The sequence below is a fragment of the Chinchilla lanigera genome, unplaced genomic scaffold, assembly GCF_000276665.1.
Source record: "Chinchilla lanigera isolate Chin_1 unplaced genomic scaffold, ChiLan1.0 scaffold00114, whole genome shotgun sequence".
Classification (NCBI taxonomy): domain Eukaryota; kingdom Metazoa; phylum Chordata; class Mammalia; order Rodentia; family Chinchillidae; genus Chinchilla; species Chinchilla lanigera.
The window spans coordinates 2,922,916-2,939,228 of record NW_004955515.1 but is presented as its reverse complement, the minus strand read 5'-3'; the positions used below and the strand labels follow the sequence as shown (position 1 = coordinate 2,939,228).

The 16,313-nt window shown below is 42.6% G+C and overlaps 1 protein-coding gene across 1 annotated transcript in view; it reads right to left on the bottom strand.

Annotated features, from left to right (window-relative positions):
* The window catches only part of Shc3 (SHC (Src homology 2 domain containing) transforming protein 3), a gene marked incomplete in the record, with an annotated part of 157,497 nt that overhangs the window by 77,239 nt on the left and 63,945 nt on the right, over positions 1-16,313 (bottom strand).

Genomic DNA, 16,313 nt, shown 5'->3' with positions numbered 1-16,313 from the left:
CCCAAGTCAACTCACGTTGGTCGTTGACAAAATGTATCTCTCTTAGCTGATATTTTAAGTAGTAAAGCACAATTAACTAAATTATAGGAAATTGCAGATTGGCAAATTGATTTAATTTTTCCTAGCTCAAAGGCTTTACTTCCTAAGAAGCTCTAAGCTCCTAATCTTCAAGTGGTCCTAACGTCTTCATTTTTCAAGGTTAGGAGTAGTTAAGGAGGTAGCAAGGAAAGTGAGAAGAGAATGAACATTATACCAACACAGAGGAACCTTTGTTTTCTACAATAAAGGACTTCCATACTGCTATGTGGGTGGAAGTGGATATATTTCCATAAAAAAGACCCTAGGGACACAGGGAAGGAAAATGATTTAATGTCACCTTCCCCTATGTATGTTGCCCCTTCAATCACATCTTGTGATAATGTATGGAGCGACCTGCCCTGGGCTCCTAAACACATGTTGACTGAGCACCTGCTGTGTGCTGCACGGGTTTCCCACAGAACCGTTACCAGAGTGCATGTCACAATGGTGAGCTTAATAAAGAGACTCAAATTCCACCTTCACAAGATTAACTGGGTGCATTTAGATGCTTTAGACTTTGTTCTTTTTCAAAGAGTAGTAAGATCTTTTAATGAGAAAATGATTATGCTTTTAAAGGAAGACATGAACTCAACCTTTAACATACAATCTAAACACTACTATATCAAAAATGCAGATGAAAAATACACCATCATCACCAAATCATTAAAGTGGGCATTATGGTTTGTGTCTAGATGTCTCCCCAAAGCCTCAGGTAGTCATGGGGTGGGCTTCTAGAGTTTATGTTTGATTCATGATCCAATGCTGGGATTGTGGATGTGAGTGCTACACCGTCCTGGGGCAGCTAGTTTGCATACAATGTAAGGGCGGGAAAGAAGCTTGCTCTCTGCTGCTGCTCCTCCCTTTTGCTTTTGTTGCTTTTGCTGTTTTCCACCACCATGAGCTGTTGCCCTGTGGCATGTGCCACCCTGCCTTGGAGCCAGCATAGTATGGGCTGAAACCTCCACAAACTGTAAACTAAATAAACCTTTCTTTCCTTAATTTGGGCGTCAGGTATTTTGTCCCAGAAACAAGAGAAAAATAAACAAGACAGAAATTGGTACCAGGGGAATGGAGTTGTTGCTGTGACTATAACTGACCATGTGGTTCAAGAGCCTTTGGGAATGACTTATGGGAAGAGTTTGGAAAGGTTTGGAGATGTTGCCTGAAAGAGTAGAGCTGGAACACCTTAGGCTGTTCTGTATGGGAGATTCTGGTCAGAGCTCAGAAGAGCAGAAGGCTGATAGAAATCGTGCCAGTAAAGACTGGGCTTAGGAGGTTTTTGCTGGGAAGAAGAAATTCATTGGCTGTTGGACTCCCGACTATGTATGTTATGGTTTGGCAAAAAGTTTGTCTGCATTTTGCTCATGTCCAGAGACTTTGCATGAGACTGAGGTTATGGGCAACTGACTAATCTGGCAGAAGAAATTTCAAGGCAGTTGAATGTTGATGTGGCAGCATGGTTATTATTGGGGGCTTTTAGCCAGATTTATGTTGCTAAACAAGAGCAAAGAGCCAAGAAGGATGATTAAAATGTGAGTTTGGCCAGAAAGAAAGCTCCAATAAAGATGTGGACTGCAAATATGGAGCTGAGGAGATCTTGATTGCTGAAAAGGAACAGCAAAACATAAATGAGGGCCTGAGAGCATCACAAGAAGCAGCAGGTCTCCACCCTTTGCAGCCTCAAAACTGCAAAAGTGAAAGACTTTGCTTTGAGGAGAAAGCTGCAGAGTACCATGTTCCAGAATGATGGCAGCCTCAGCATGTTCCAGAATGGAGGCAGCCACACTATGTTCCAGAATGGTGGCAGCACAGAAAATTTGTTCCTCAGAATCAGGTTCAGAGTGCTCATCAAGCCAGGCAGTCAACCCCTACAGCCGAGAGAGAAGAAAGCCTGGGTACAGTTCTAGCTCACAGTGGACCTTAGCATCATCCATGTGGCACTGGTTTTAGGTACAGAATGTAAGAATGCAAGAGTTCTGAGGTTAAAAAGGCTTCCACCCAGATTTCAGAAGGCCTAGGGGGGCAGGTAGTGTGTTTTTGAGAGGGCAATATGTAAAGCTGTGAGGGTGAAGCCAAAGGTGCAGTGGAGACTCCAGAAGTTTGGAGAAGCCAGGATTGTGGATTGTCTGCAAGGAGGGAGCAGAATGGGCCCAAGAGAGAAGCCATAGGAATTACAACCACCAGAAATGCCATAGAAGCAGAGCCACATGGAGTTCACAATCTGCCACAGATTGTATCCAGTGTTCCACATGGAACTATAGAATTTAATGTTTGCCCTGCTGGATTTTTGGGCTTGTTTTGGTCCCATTCCTTTGTATACCCCTGTTTGTACATTTTGGAATGGTAATGTTTATCTTGTACCACTGAATGCTGGAAGTGTTTAACTTCTCATTTGTACAGGAGCTCACAGGTAAGAGTTTGCTTTATATCTCAGAGGAGACTTGGAAGTCGGATTTTTCAGCAATTCTGAAACTGTTAGGACTTTGGCAACTCTTAGAGATGGACTAAAATTCCTTTTGCATAAAGAGATGTGCATGAATCTCTGGGGGACCAGAGGTGGAATGTTATGGCTTGTGTCTAGATGTACCCCAAAGCCTCATGCAGTCATAGGGTGTGCTTCTAGAGTTTATGGTCAATTCATGGTCCAGTCCTGGGATTATGGATGTGAGTGCTACACCCATCCTAGGGTGGGTAGCCTGCACACAATATAAGGAGGGGAAAGAGGTTTGCACTCTTCTGCTCCTCCCTTTTTGCTTTTATTTTTGCTGCTTTCCACCACCATGAACTGTTGCCTTCTGCCATGCACCACTCTGCCTTGGAGCCAGCCAAGTATGGACTGAAACCTCCACAAACCGTGAGCTAAATAAATATTTCCTTCCTTAATTTTGGGTGTTGGGTATTTTGTTGCAGCAATAAGAGAAACGTAACTAAGACAGTGGGCATCCCTGAAGTTGAGAAAAGGTCATGTACCTCCTACGATGATGCTCCAAGAGGAACTCAACTTTTACTGTTCACAGGCAGAAATACATAATCTGAAACTGATCATGAGAAAGCAACAGGCAAATTAAAATCAAAAGATAATTTTCCAAAATAGCTAGCATATAATCTTAATAAACATCAGTATCAGGAAAGAAAAGAAAGAATGAGGAACCATTTCTGATTACAGGAAACCAAAGAGATGTAACAACTAAATGTGATGTATGACCCTGGATTACATCCTGTTCTGGGAGGAAATACCTATAAAATTCATTGTTGGGAGAGTTGGTGAGATCTAAGTGTAGATGTTAGATTAGGTATCAATAGTCTCTCAATGTTAAGGTCCTGATTGGTTGGTTGTGCTGTGGATAGCTAAGAAAATATCACTGTTCTAAGGAAATACACATTTAACAAATTAGGATTACTCTTTAGCACTACCTTAGCTTATTCTTAAATGGTTCTGAAAAAACTTCAGAGACATGCAGATTCCTTTGTCCTATTTATTACACCTTTTCTATTAAAGTCATATGAAAAGTTTGTAAATGCGTAGGAAAAATGAAGAAAATGCTACATTTCACCAAACTGAAGATGTAATGATTATAAAATGGTCATATTTAGTGTTCCATAATTAAAGAAAAATAGTTATTATGCCTATAGGGCCTGGGCATAGTACAGTGGTAGAGCACTTTCCTAGTTTGTTCAGCACCCGGGGTTCCATCCTCAGCACCCCCAAAAACAAAAACAAAAACTATGACATACTATTTTCCTATCACTTAGGATTTTTCTCTTATATAGAATTCTGTTAATCTTGTTAATGCACATGTTTTTATTATATATCACTGTCTGCATACATAAAAACAAACACTATGAGTTATAGTTTGGGTGGAAAACATCCCCCTCCAGGGGCTCACTTGTTCAGAGGTCACAGCTGGTTAATCCATTGATGATTTCATAGCTATCTGAGCTGTTAGGATGTAGGGCCTAGTTGCTGGAAGTTAGGTTCTCTGTCATATCCACCCACCTCCTGGTTACCATGAGGTGAGTAGCTTCCCTCTACCATATCTTTCTATCATGATGTTCTGTTTCCCCACAGCCCTAGACACAATAGCACAAGCAACCATGGACTGGCACCTCTGAAACCATGAGCCAAAATAAATCCTTTCTCCTTTAAATTGATTTTTTGGGGTATTGGCACAAAGACAGAAGGTTAACACAATGAGTAAAATAAATAGTTCAAAGCATTCCTTCAACTTCTTCACATTCAGATTTCAACCCTTCTGATTCAGAGTTCTTCATATCTGTGCTTTTCAATGAAATATCATATTGAATCATCAGGGATGTGATACAGCATTTTTTTAGAAGTGTGTTCCACTATGGTTTCTTGTACTTTTCTCCCACTGAAGCCCATCCTGCAAGTTTCAATGCTTGACCTTTCTAGGACTAGAAAAGGATTCTGGGCAACCATCAGGACTCATGGGTCAAAGTCATCTAATTGTGTTGACGTGAGAAACCAGTAAGTGTGCACATGCTCAGGAATGACAGTAACCATACAACTGCTACCTGGCAGAAAGAGATGCTAACACACCTGCCAGTTCATATAAGAAGCTTCCATATTTTAGAGATATTAAAATGTGAAAAGGGTGCATTGGGGGTTGAAAGGTAATATTTTGAAACATTAAGGGTTGGGTTTGCAGATACTGTTTCTGTTCACTCCAATTTTTTTGGTTCACTCCAATTTTATACCAGTAAGCAATACTGATTTATATATTAATTTGTTAAAGTTATTTCTGAAGTCAGAAAAAAAAGGACTCTCTCTTGACCCACAGAATATAGTCATCCCATCTAAATTTCTCAAAGCACAAATTTATCTAACTACTAATCTATACGTAAGAAAATTTTCTGTTGTAGAATTGCCTTAATTGTCCCAATAAATATTGATCAAAGGCCTGTAATAAATAAGGAAAAGTCAGGTTCAGATGATACCATGAAAACTCTTAGAATCTGAGAGGGAAAAAAAGGAAGCCATGGCAAATTAATCCAAGATGCACACTTTTTTTGAAATTTTACTTTCTGATATTTAGTTTCTGAAACTACCTTGGGCAAGGCCATGGTCATGATGTGGTTACCATTTCCTACACCTTTACATCAAAACTCATGGAATGGGAATCCTTGGTTTTGGAGAAAGTGCATAGACAGTTGTGAAGAACTTTTTTAAAGTTGGATTTATCGAGATAATTTACATAGGGTAAACTTCACCCTATTTAAATGATAAGTTCTCAGAGTTTTGAAAAGCAGGCATATTTATGCAATCTTCATCAAATCAAGAGACACAATATTTCCATTATCTCCTGAAGATCCTCCTCATCTCCCTTTTGTAGCTGATTACCCACCCTCCAGCTCCAGACCCTGGCAACCACTGATTTGATTTTTATCTTAGTACTTTTACCTTTTCCAGAATGTCATAAAAATAGAATCATATAATATCCAGTCTACCCTATTTGGCTTCTTTCATGTAGCATGATGTTTTTGAGGTTCACCCATATTGTTGCATTTATTAATAGCTTTTTGTTGCTGTGTAATATTCCATTGTGTTGGTTGTCTGTTCCCTGGTAGATGGGTATTGGACAGATTCTGGTTTGAGACAATCATGAATTAAGTTGTGATTCACCTTCAACACAAGACTTTATGTGTTTTGCAGATACATGTTTTCATTTCTCTTGAAGAAAGTACCCAGAAATGAGATTGCTAGGTCATGACAACATCATAAGAAATTGCCTATTTTTTTTTCCAGGAGGACTGTGCTACTCTGTATACCCAGCAGCAAGGACTAGGAGTCTGGCTGCTCCACATCATTGTCTCTGCATTGTGAGTAGGTCTGGTTTGATTTGCTGTTCCAGAAGATGTGTAGTTGTATCTCAATATGGTTTTAATCTACATCTCCCTAATGACTAATGATACCATTTTTCAGAGACGTATCTGCCACCTATATCTCTTCTTTGGTGAAATGCTGTTCAAATCATAACCCATTTTTAAAATTAGTTTCTTTTATTATAGCACTACAAGATTTTGTTCTATATTCTGGTAACAAATCTTTTATCTGCTATGTAAATATTCTTGTCGAGTTCTCTTTTTGTTTTTCATTCTTGTAATTGTACTTCAAGGAGAAACTTAAACTTTGAGGAAGCCAATTTATCAATTGTTTTCTTTTATGATTTGGGTTCTGTGTTTCCATTCTAAGTTCACGAATGTTTGTCTAAGGCACGAGTCATGAGGACATTGTCCTGTGCTTTATTTCATAAGCTGTGTAGTTCTGGCATTTGCATTTAGGCCTCTGAGTCAGTTTGAGTTCACTGTTGCATCTGTGGGAGCTGAGGTTGAAGTCTGAGCTATCATTATTGTTGCTCTTGGTTTCCACATACAGATTGCAATTGTCATGGCAGGCTGTTGTGCAAGGCGACTTGTTCCCTGGTGAGTTATCTTGGCACCTTTGTCATAAACAAAGTGACCATCACATGTGAGTTTGTCTCTGGACACCATTCTGTTCCATTTACCTGCATCTGTCCTTTGTTAATTCCATACTTTACCAATCATTGTAACTTTGAGCATGATTCTCTTTATATTGCACCTTCAATTTATTTTGACTATTATGGTTCAAAATTATTTTTGGCTATTATATTTTTTCTCAGAAAGCTTCTTGTGACTTTGATTGTAATTGTGTTAAATCTGCAGATATATTTGGAAAGACTTGACATTACAATAATGCTGAATCTTCTGGTTCATGAGGATAATGTACCTCTCCACTATTAGTTTTTTTAACTTCTCTCATCAATCTTCAGCAGTATTTAATACATAATTTATACAGGTCTGGTTAAGTTTTTGTTTTTGTTTTTCTTCCAGTACCAGGAATCGAACTCATGACCTTGCGCTTGCCAGGCAGGTGCCGTGCCACTGAGCTAAATCCCCAGCCCCTCAGGTCTGGTTAAGTTTAAAGTGAAATATTTCAGATATTTTCATGCTATTGTAAGTAGCCCTTTCTAAATTGATCTTTGTTAGTACTACAAGTGCAATTGGTATGTGTATATTGACTTTCCTGTCTGTAATACTATATCTTAATACTGCTGAACTCACTGTTACCTTTTAAGCAGATCCTTCAGGATTTTCTCTGTAGGTGATCAGTCACCTGCAAATAAAGGCAGCTGCATTTTTTTTTCTTTCCAATTCATATGCCTTTCCTTTTTTTCTTGCCATACTGCACTGACTAGGATCTCTAGTACACTGTTAAATAAGAATGGTGAAAGTGGTGTCTTTGTCTTGTTCCCAATCATGGGACAATATTGCTTGCATCATTGCCTATGACACTGGCTGTAGGTATTTGTGCATTCACTATTATCAGATTGAAGTTTTCTTAAATTTGATTCGTAGTACTCCTGATAGTTTTTCTTATCAAGAATGTCTGTTGACTTTTGTCACAAATTTTTCACATCTGTTAAGATTTTCATATAATTTTTCTTTTTTAGTCTATCAATATGGAGAATTACATATCTGTCTGGTTTTGATATCAGGATGATTTTGACCTCATTAAATGAATTAGAAAGTGTTCCCTCCTAATATCTGGAATAGATGCTAGAACAGTTGGTATTATTTTTCCTTTAAATGTTTGGAACCATTTAGTCTTCAAGTTTTCTCTATGGGAAGATTTCATTTCTCTATGAATTTAATTTATTTAATGGGTATAACCTATTCATATTATCTTTTTTTCTGTGGTGAACCTTGGTTGTTGTATCTTTCCAGGAATTTGGCCATTTTATCTAAATTGTCCAATCTATTGTTTTAAAATTGTCCATCATACCCCCTTATTTTCTGTGTCTGTAGATCTGCAAGGATGTGAGGCCCACTCCTTTATCTTAGTATCCTCTCTCCCTGTCAACCTAACTAGCTGTTTATCAATTTTAGAGATTTTTCTAAAAACCACTTTTGGTTTCAAATATTTTTCCCTATTCTTGATCTAAGTTCACATTCATTGATTTCTCATGCTTTTGAAGTGGTCCGATGGACAATAAAACATACGGGAGGAAACACAGATAGTACATTTAAACACTGAATTTGAAAAGGTTTTAGGATCATCTTTTCATGTTGCTTATATTTTCCTCTTAAGAGATTTACAAGTATTGTAATGGTGTAAACCTTTGTGTAGAACAATACAAAATAGCCTTTTCAATTTATGAAAATTGATTCTAAATGATGTCATATTTTATTATTTAATAGTATTGTTAATTTATTGTATTTATATTGTTATATTAATATAATATAAAATGTAATTATACAATAATAGTAACATTACATCATATTTTAATAAGTGGTGGGTTCTTTAATATTTTATAGTAGATGGTGTTTTAGGGTAGATGACATATTGCTAGGGTCATTAAGAGTGCACTAACATATCGTGTGTAAGGGGTAAAATTCTCCAGAGGAATCCAGACCAAGTGATCTTATAGTTCAGAGAAAACGTGTGTTTGCAACTGAATATTTAGGCTTCAAGCCAAGACAGGGGACCAGGAGAATGGCAGCAGATGTCTGGTACAGATAAAACAATGCAGAGCTGGGAGAAATGCATTGTGACGGGTGTGCTGTGGGAGTCAAGGGCAACACTGAATGTGGAAAATTTCTTTCACTGCATTCGACAGGTACGGGATAAGCAATGACGTTTAATGGAGAGGTATATATTCCAGGCAGATTAACTTATTAGCAAGAATGAAGGAAACTAAAGGTGGGAAAAATCAGAAAAGAAGGAGGTAAATTACCAAGGAGACTTTCAAGGGGGAGCCAATGAGCACTGCTAATTGAACAAGGGCGGAAGAAAAGTAAGACTGACTCTGAAGTTTTAAGTTTGGAAGAACAAGTGGGTTGTGATTACAACAAAGACTCAGGGGTGTAAGCTGAGCTGACTCTGCTGAGGAATGGAGGAGATGAACAGAGCACGAGGCCCTGCGGTGACAGCACTCAGGACTTGGAACTGATTGACCGTCCCATACAACCAGCAGGCTGCAAGTCTAGACTTGAGAAAATTCTGAGGTGAAGAACGAGACAGATTGGCGATTTTTCCACCTAGAAGTGTTATTTAAAGCAATGATATTACCAACAGGAAGAAGATGTAACAAAAATGAAAATACCACTCTTACCAACAAGTTTGAGCCCTTCTGTGTGGCAGAAAGCAAGAGAAGTGCTTCTCAGATATGAACTCAATAAATTATGAATGTAATCATGGAGGTACCATCATGATTCCCGCTGTAAAGATGGGAAAACTGGCAGGCAGGAAGCTTAAGATACATATACAAGACCATCCAGCTGGAAAGCGACAGGACCCAGACAAACTCCCAAATAATGTGTGTCCAAACCTGCTCCCCAAGGCTGCTTCTGATAAGCACAGAGGGCTCCTTATGGGGTGAGATATTTGGGGATAAGTAAGCTCAGGGGCAGAAAAGGGACAGTCCAAGAGATACATTGTAACACAACTGTGCTTCTGGCATTAGGATTATAAATCCTATGCCAGATGGTCCTCACAGAGAATATGGGAATGAACGGCATGGATTTGCTGTATGGATTCTATTTAAACCATTGTCAGCCACCAAGTCATCTACGTTCTCCATTTTTAAAGTTTCAGGATTTGTGGAACCAATCAATAAACATAAACAGACTGATTTTCAGAGCTATGGCTTCACAGATGGTCATTGCAAATGGTTCTGAAGTTAAAAACAGAACTCTACAACAGTTATTCTCAAAATGGGGTACCTGGATGGGCAGTATCAGCATCCCCTGAACACTTACTAGTTAGAAATTCAAATTCTCATACCCAGTCTCAGAACTTCTGGGTCAGAATTTGGCAGGTGGGGACTTAGCGAGCTATGCTGCAACAAGCTCTCCCAGTCATTTTGATGGATGCTCAAGTTTAAGAACTCTTGTTCTAGGAAATGAGATGATCTGCATATGATTGTCATATCTGTGGGTACCCTGTCCTGATCGAACACCTATAGAACATAGACCATCCCATGGCCTGGCTCCAGCCAGCCTGCATGATTGTTAAAAGGATTCACTGGTTCCCAAGTTGAGGGAAAATTATCTTCTTTCCAGGGCCATATGGCAGGGAAAGAATGGAGATATCATGCTTTGGGTACATGAAGCAGGAAATCTTGGGCTCACCCAGGTCTTATTCCAACCCCATGCTATAGTTGGGATCCTCCCTGTTCCCCAAAAGCCTGTGTGTTAAAAGCGAGGTCCAGGGGTGGTGCTCCTGGGAGGTGGTGGATCCTCAGGAGGATCTTTAGGAGGAGGGGTCTCATGGGAGGTCCTTAGGTTATTAGGGACCTGTCCTCAAAGGGACTGTGAGACCCTTCTCTTTCTCTCTTTTGGTCCTTGGCTTGTGATGTCAGTGGTTTGCTCTACTGTGAACTTCTGCCAAGATGCGCTGTGCTGAAGCCAATTTGTTATGATCTGGAACTCCTAAGGTGCAAGCCAAAATAAAGTTTTTCCCATTATAAGTTAATGATCTCAGGTATTTCATTACAGAGACAGAAACCTAACGCATCCCTGAAACAAAATCTTTCCATGTAAAGATGTCCCCCTCTCTCTCCACCTTTAAGGAGGTAGCTCTTTACCAACCAGAAAGTTGCAGGAGGAGGCAGAACCAGCTTCACAGGTTGCCAAAGAAGGCAACAAATTGTGAGGATTTGCATGTGAAGCTTCACAAAGTCCTCAACTTTCCTGAAAAACTCAGACACTACATCTCAGCTGATTAATTCAGATGTTTAAGGTGATAAGAGGAAGGTTTTCTCCTTAGGTCTCTTAAGGAGAAAGCCAGCATCACGTCGTGAATCTCTGCCCATCCTACACCCTTTCCCACTCCCTCCCACCCTCTGGCTATTTGTAGTAGCCAGGTCTCCTTTCTGTAAATTATGCACTATGAATATTTTGTTACATGTCCTTGTATTCTTTGGGGAAACTCAACTCATTGCTGGGTCACAGGAGAAGGGTGGTTGTCATTCTTGGGAGGTGTAATTCCCGGATGGACAGTGTCAGGAGAACCAGGCAGGCTAGGCTCTGTGGAGCCATGCTATCCCTGAGCTGACCTTCACCTCCCACAGATTTGCCCTTCATCCCAACCAACTGCAGGTACCCATGCAGACCCTACCTGCAGGTCCATCCTCTCTGGAGCCTGCACAGGACACAGGCCTGCTGGCCAGAGGCCAGTGCTGGGAAACATGCTTCAATGGCTATGTAATTCACAGGTGATTGTATCCCCTGAATGATGCCCACCTGCAGGCAGAAACCGTATGTCACCAGGTGACAATAGAGCAGGCTTCTTATGACCACTGTACTGACCACTCCAGCTCATACCTCCACATTGGCACTTCCCAGTTACATGGCCATAAACAATTTGTGCAAACTTTCTGACCCTCAGTTTCCTCATCCCCCAAGTGCACACTGCCTGCCTCCCAGGTTACTAAGAAGACACCAGATGCACCCATGTCATTGTCTGAAATTTCTACATAAAATGATATGGAATTGCTGGCATTTAGTCATTTCCATCTATAAAAATGGCAAATTCACTGTTTGCCTGAGCTTCCTATTTCTGTGATCTTTATTTTCTTTTCTCATGCAATAGAAGTTAAGTCCTTGTTCTGTACATTAGTCTCAATGTCTAAGCAGTAATTGGTCATAGTATGAGCTCCATAAATACTTGCTTCATGAATGAATGACGCTTTGGAAGGGAAAGAGGTCTGACCAAGGAAAGGCTGCCTGGAACACAGCATTCCATACTACAGTCACTGTCATCCTCATTATTGGCAATAAGATGCAGGAACTAGGTGAAATGCTAAATAATATTGTGCATGTGAGAATTAATGCCTTATCCCAATTATTTCTCAATAACTGGTTTGTTGCATCAAACCAATCTTTCTAGATAGGAAAAATTAATACCCTGGATTAAGTTGATTGACATTGATAGCTTATATCAATTGCAAATTAATAGGCATTACATTAATAATTAATAATTGATATTTTCTTATATGGAAATTTATAAAGCATAAATAGAAGAATGAGGTTCATGATAATAAGTCTATCTGCCTGCCTTGTTGGACACCAGCTGTGTGTCAGGAGTAGCCCTGGCTCTTGGTAGGTTTCATTTTCAAGTCTCCCAACAAGCCTGCAAGTGGGATTTCCACCCTACTCCTGGATGAGCCGCTGGCTCTAAAGAGGTGGGTCTCGTTGGTGGACACAGTGTGTCTCTATGTGGTAGTGCTAGGCTGGTCCCGAGAGTCCCTGTCCTCACCTATGAGATAAGGACACCATTAATCCCATGTCTAACAGGCTCTGCTCAGAGCAGTCAGGAGCCTGCTGTTCCAGACTGGACTAACATAGCTGCCAGAAAATCAACCAAAATCCCAACTCAGAGAGACAGACAGGGGAGCTCAGAATTGTGGCACTGCACAGCTTCAGCCAGCATGTCAGCCAGCAGCCTCGTCACTCTGAGCCACCTGACAGGGCCTCTGTCCGGGAGACCACATGCCCTCAAGCACCCATATCTGTCCTCCACCTCCCTGCCTGACAATTCCTCCAGCTTCTTGAGCCGGCTCAGAGTGGCTGTGATGCACAGAACTAGACTTCACCGTGAGGAGGGGCAGTTAGTGGGCAGACACCCCAAACTTCCTCTCTTGTATGAATATGGGATGCAGCCCACAGGGCACCTTCTCAGAAGGGCCTGGTGCCTGTGTTCACTTACCACTTGCTGGGGCTCTCTAGAGAGTCTCCCTGATAACCTCCTCTTGCCAAGCCCATGCGGGGAAGGAGGGAAAGAGGGAGATACATGCATACTAGGTCTGACCAAGGAAAGGCTGCCTGGGTTCCTACCCTCTGCAATGGCTGTGCCAGACGTTCCCATGGTAATCATATGCTCAGATAAAAACCATCTAGTAGCAGGTATTCGGGAGGAGGGACTGAGCATGAAAGCAGAAGAAGGTAACCCTGGAGGAGAAGAGCCTCACTGTCCCTGTGCCCCAGCTTCTGGTGTCTTCACAGTAGCAGGGCTCAGGCCAAACTTCTCCCAGTGCGGACTGCCCTGTGGAAACTTTGGGAACTGGCACAGGCCTCTCTCCTGGGCGTGCAGGCAGAAACCGTATGAGGCCAGGCATGGGCCCCCCCACCTTCCAGACTCTCCAAGAGTCTACCTGAGTCTGCCATATGGCTGGGGGAGAAACTGGTCCAGGCTTACACGTTTCCTCCAGGAAATCTCCCTAGACTCACCTGGGCATGCAAGAACCCGCATCTCTGATTCCAAACAGTGTCCTGCAGCGAACACCTGTGGCATCTGGCCTGGTGGCTCTGGGTCCCTTGGAACCTGTAATTCCCACACCCCAGCATTTGGCACCTTCTGATGTGAAATACCAACCAAAGAGACAGGTGGGTGCAAAGTCATTCTAGCTGGCATTAAAACTGGAGAACCAATACAGGCAGGATGCAGATCTGTGCAGGGGCATTTCCAAGAGGAATAGGGAACCAGAGAACACTAACTCGCCCTGGTAAGCCTCCCCCACACCCCTCCCCCCAGGGCTCCAAGCACTCAGGAGAACCCCTTCAGAAAGAGCTGGAGAGGTGCGATCGAAAGCCATGGATTCTCAGGGTGGGGCCGGGTGGGACTAGTTCACTCTCTTTCCAAATTCTGAGACTCAGCCAGCTCTAGTGACGCTATGAAAATAAGACGTGCTCCTTTGCCTGGTGCGGAGACCCACGTAACTGTTTATTTTGCAGTGAAAATGGAAGTTTAGAAATAGCATAATCAAGTAGCCTACTCATAAAGATCGTATCTTCCAATAAGACGCTTCTGACAAGCCCACAAGCAACAGTCGGCTTGCTTTCTACGCAGTGGGGCAGTGTGAAAGTGCGCATTGTACTTGGCACGCGACCCCAAGGCCCGGCTCTGCGGAATCACTTGTTTCCGGTGTGTCCAGAGGGAGGACGATGCCCTCACTGGGGGACCCAAACCCCAACACCCTCTCTTACAAAGACAAGGAAGATGTGAAAAACCCCATCCCACTCAGTACAGCTCATGCCACCCACTGCTCAAAATAATGAACCCCTACTCGGACCCACCCTGCCAGGACCCGCATCGCTGATGGGGTCAGCATCCCACGGTGCTGCCTGCACATGTGAGGTGGCCGCGGTGGCCTTTCCTGCCCATCATCCCCACTTCAACCTCCTCTGCCCCAGCCAGCAAGGCCGAGGCTGCAGAGCCTCTGTGAACAGCGCCAGCCTCGGGTACCTGTGCCACTGCCTCTGCCCAGCCACTCAGGCTCGGGCTCGGGCCCGGGAAGGCATGCCCACTGGCAGGACCGCAGGGGCCGAGGACTGCCGGTGAAATGTTTTACCTGGGAGTCCTGCTCTCCTCAAGCTTCTGTAGCACTCTGTTCCAGGCGAAGTCTTGGAAGAGAGAGAGGATGGGCAGAGAGGCGCCACATGCTGGGTCTGGCTCGCTGTCCTTCCTCTGGGGAGGCTGACACAGGCTGCACACCCAGTTGGGAAGGGACCCCAGCCAGCTGGGCCTGGGACTTATCGGATATGCACAGTTCACGGGTGTGTGGCCCCGGCCCCTCTCTCTCCCATCCCCAGAGCTTGCCTGCTATTTGCTCCCATTCAAAGCCCCACATCACACCTGAGAGTCCTCTGGGGCACACCCCTGCCCCGTGTCAGGTCCCTCGCAGGAAACAGCAGACCAGCAGTGCGAGCACACAGCCTGCGACTCTGTGTGATCTGGGGTCTCTCTGTGTCTCTAACTCAGACAGTGACCCTTCCAACTTCCCAGCACTAACACCAGTGAGGAAGTCACTGAAGTCCCAGCCCTCAGGAAACAACTTGCCTAAAAGGAAGATGTGTCCCTTTTGGGGGTTGTTTTTGGTTGTTCTTGTTTATTTGTTGCTCTGTTTTATTTCCTGATCCTGAGGATTGAACCCAGGGCCTCCAGCACACCGAGCAAGTGCCACACTTAGCTGCGTCTCCAGCCCAGTCTGTTTTGAGTTATCCAGGCTGGCCTCCAACTTGTGCTCTTGCTGCCTCAGCCTCCTGAGTGACTGGAACCATGGGTGCCTGCCACCATGCTGGACTTTTCGTAGGCTCTGAGTGTGGCTGTGCCAGGAGGCTTTTCAGAACCCATCCTTGTCGGAGCAGAATCCGAGGCTTGTGTCTGCACCGGGCACCTCTGCCTGCAGAGCTCATCCACACAGAGGCTGTGCTGGAGGATGTGGGCCTAACTGCAGGTCCACCGAGGCCTTTGGCACATTAAAATAAAGGAAGCAAAAAACTTAAAATAGATTGGATTGTTCACTCTCTAGTTTTTGAAAATGCAACAAGGGCTGGGCTCAAATTTGCAGTCCTCCTGCTTCAGCCTCCCAGAGTGCTGAGATTATAGTATTAGCCAGCACAGCTGGCTACACATCAACTCTGGACCATGAACTTCTTCAGTGAGGAAGAAAAGTGTTACCATGGTACTAACAACAGCCGCGAGGTATGTACGTTACTGGTCAGTTAATTATTATACATAATTACTTTCTAAATTTCAGTCTTTAGACTTCAACTTCCTCATTCAAAGATAAACAAGACAGTTATTTGAATGAAATGAACAGAAGGCATTTTCTGGGGTCATGACTTAGATGAAGCAATTCCATAGGTGCTAAAGCTACATAAACTTCTCCACCCAGAAATTAACTATTTCCTAGCTCAATCCTACTCTCCTCAGTGAGAGACTTGAAATTGGCATTATTCTAATGGCCTGAGCTCTATTACAAACCATACTAGGCTATGAGATTGCATAGAAACAGCGCTTAAATACTACCCCTAAAAAGTTTAAAATCTAGTTGATTATGGAGAATACACATAAAATAGTTAAAATTCTGACTCCTTACAAAATGGACCTACTTCCATAAAAATTTCTACTACCAATTTTATTCATTTTATTCTCTGTGTTTACTGTGGGAAATGTCCTGTGGACATCTTGATTTTCTTTACGAAAAAGAACACAGTTCAGTTAAGTTTTGAAACAATCAATCTCACATTAGAGTTTTTATGTAAATGAAATAAACACAAATACTCAGATTGCTCTATATGTCCGCAGCTTAACTGTAAAGAGTCAGGTGTCCTTCACTGTGCTCCTGCTGAGCGACAAGTGTCAAAACATAGATGTACATGCCAATGTCTCCAAACTCGCGTGGCCTACC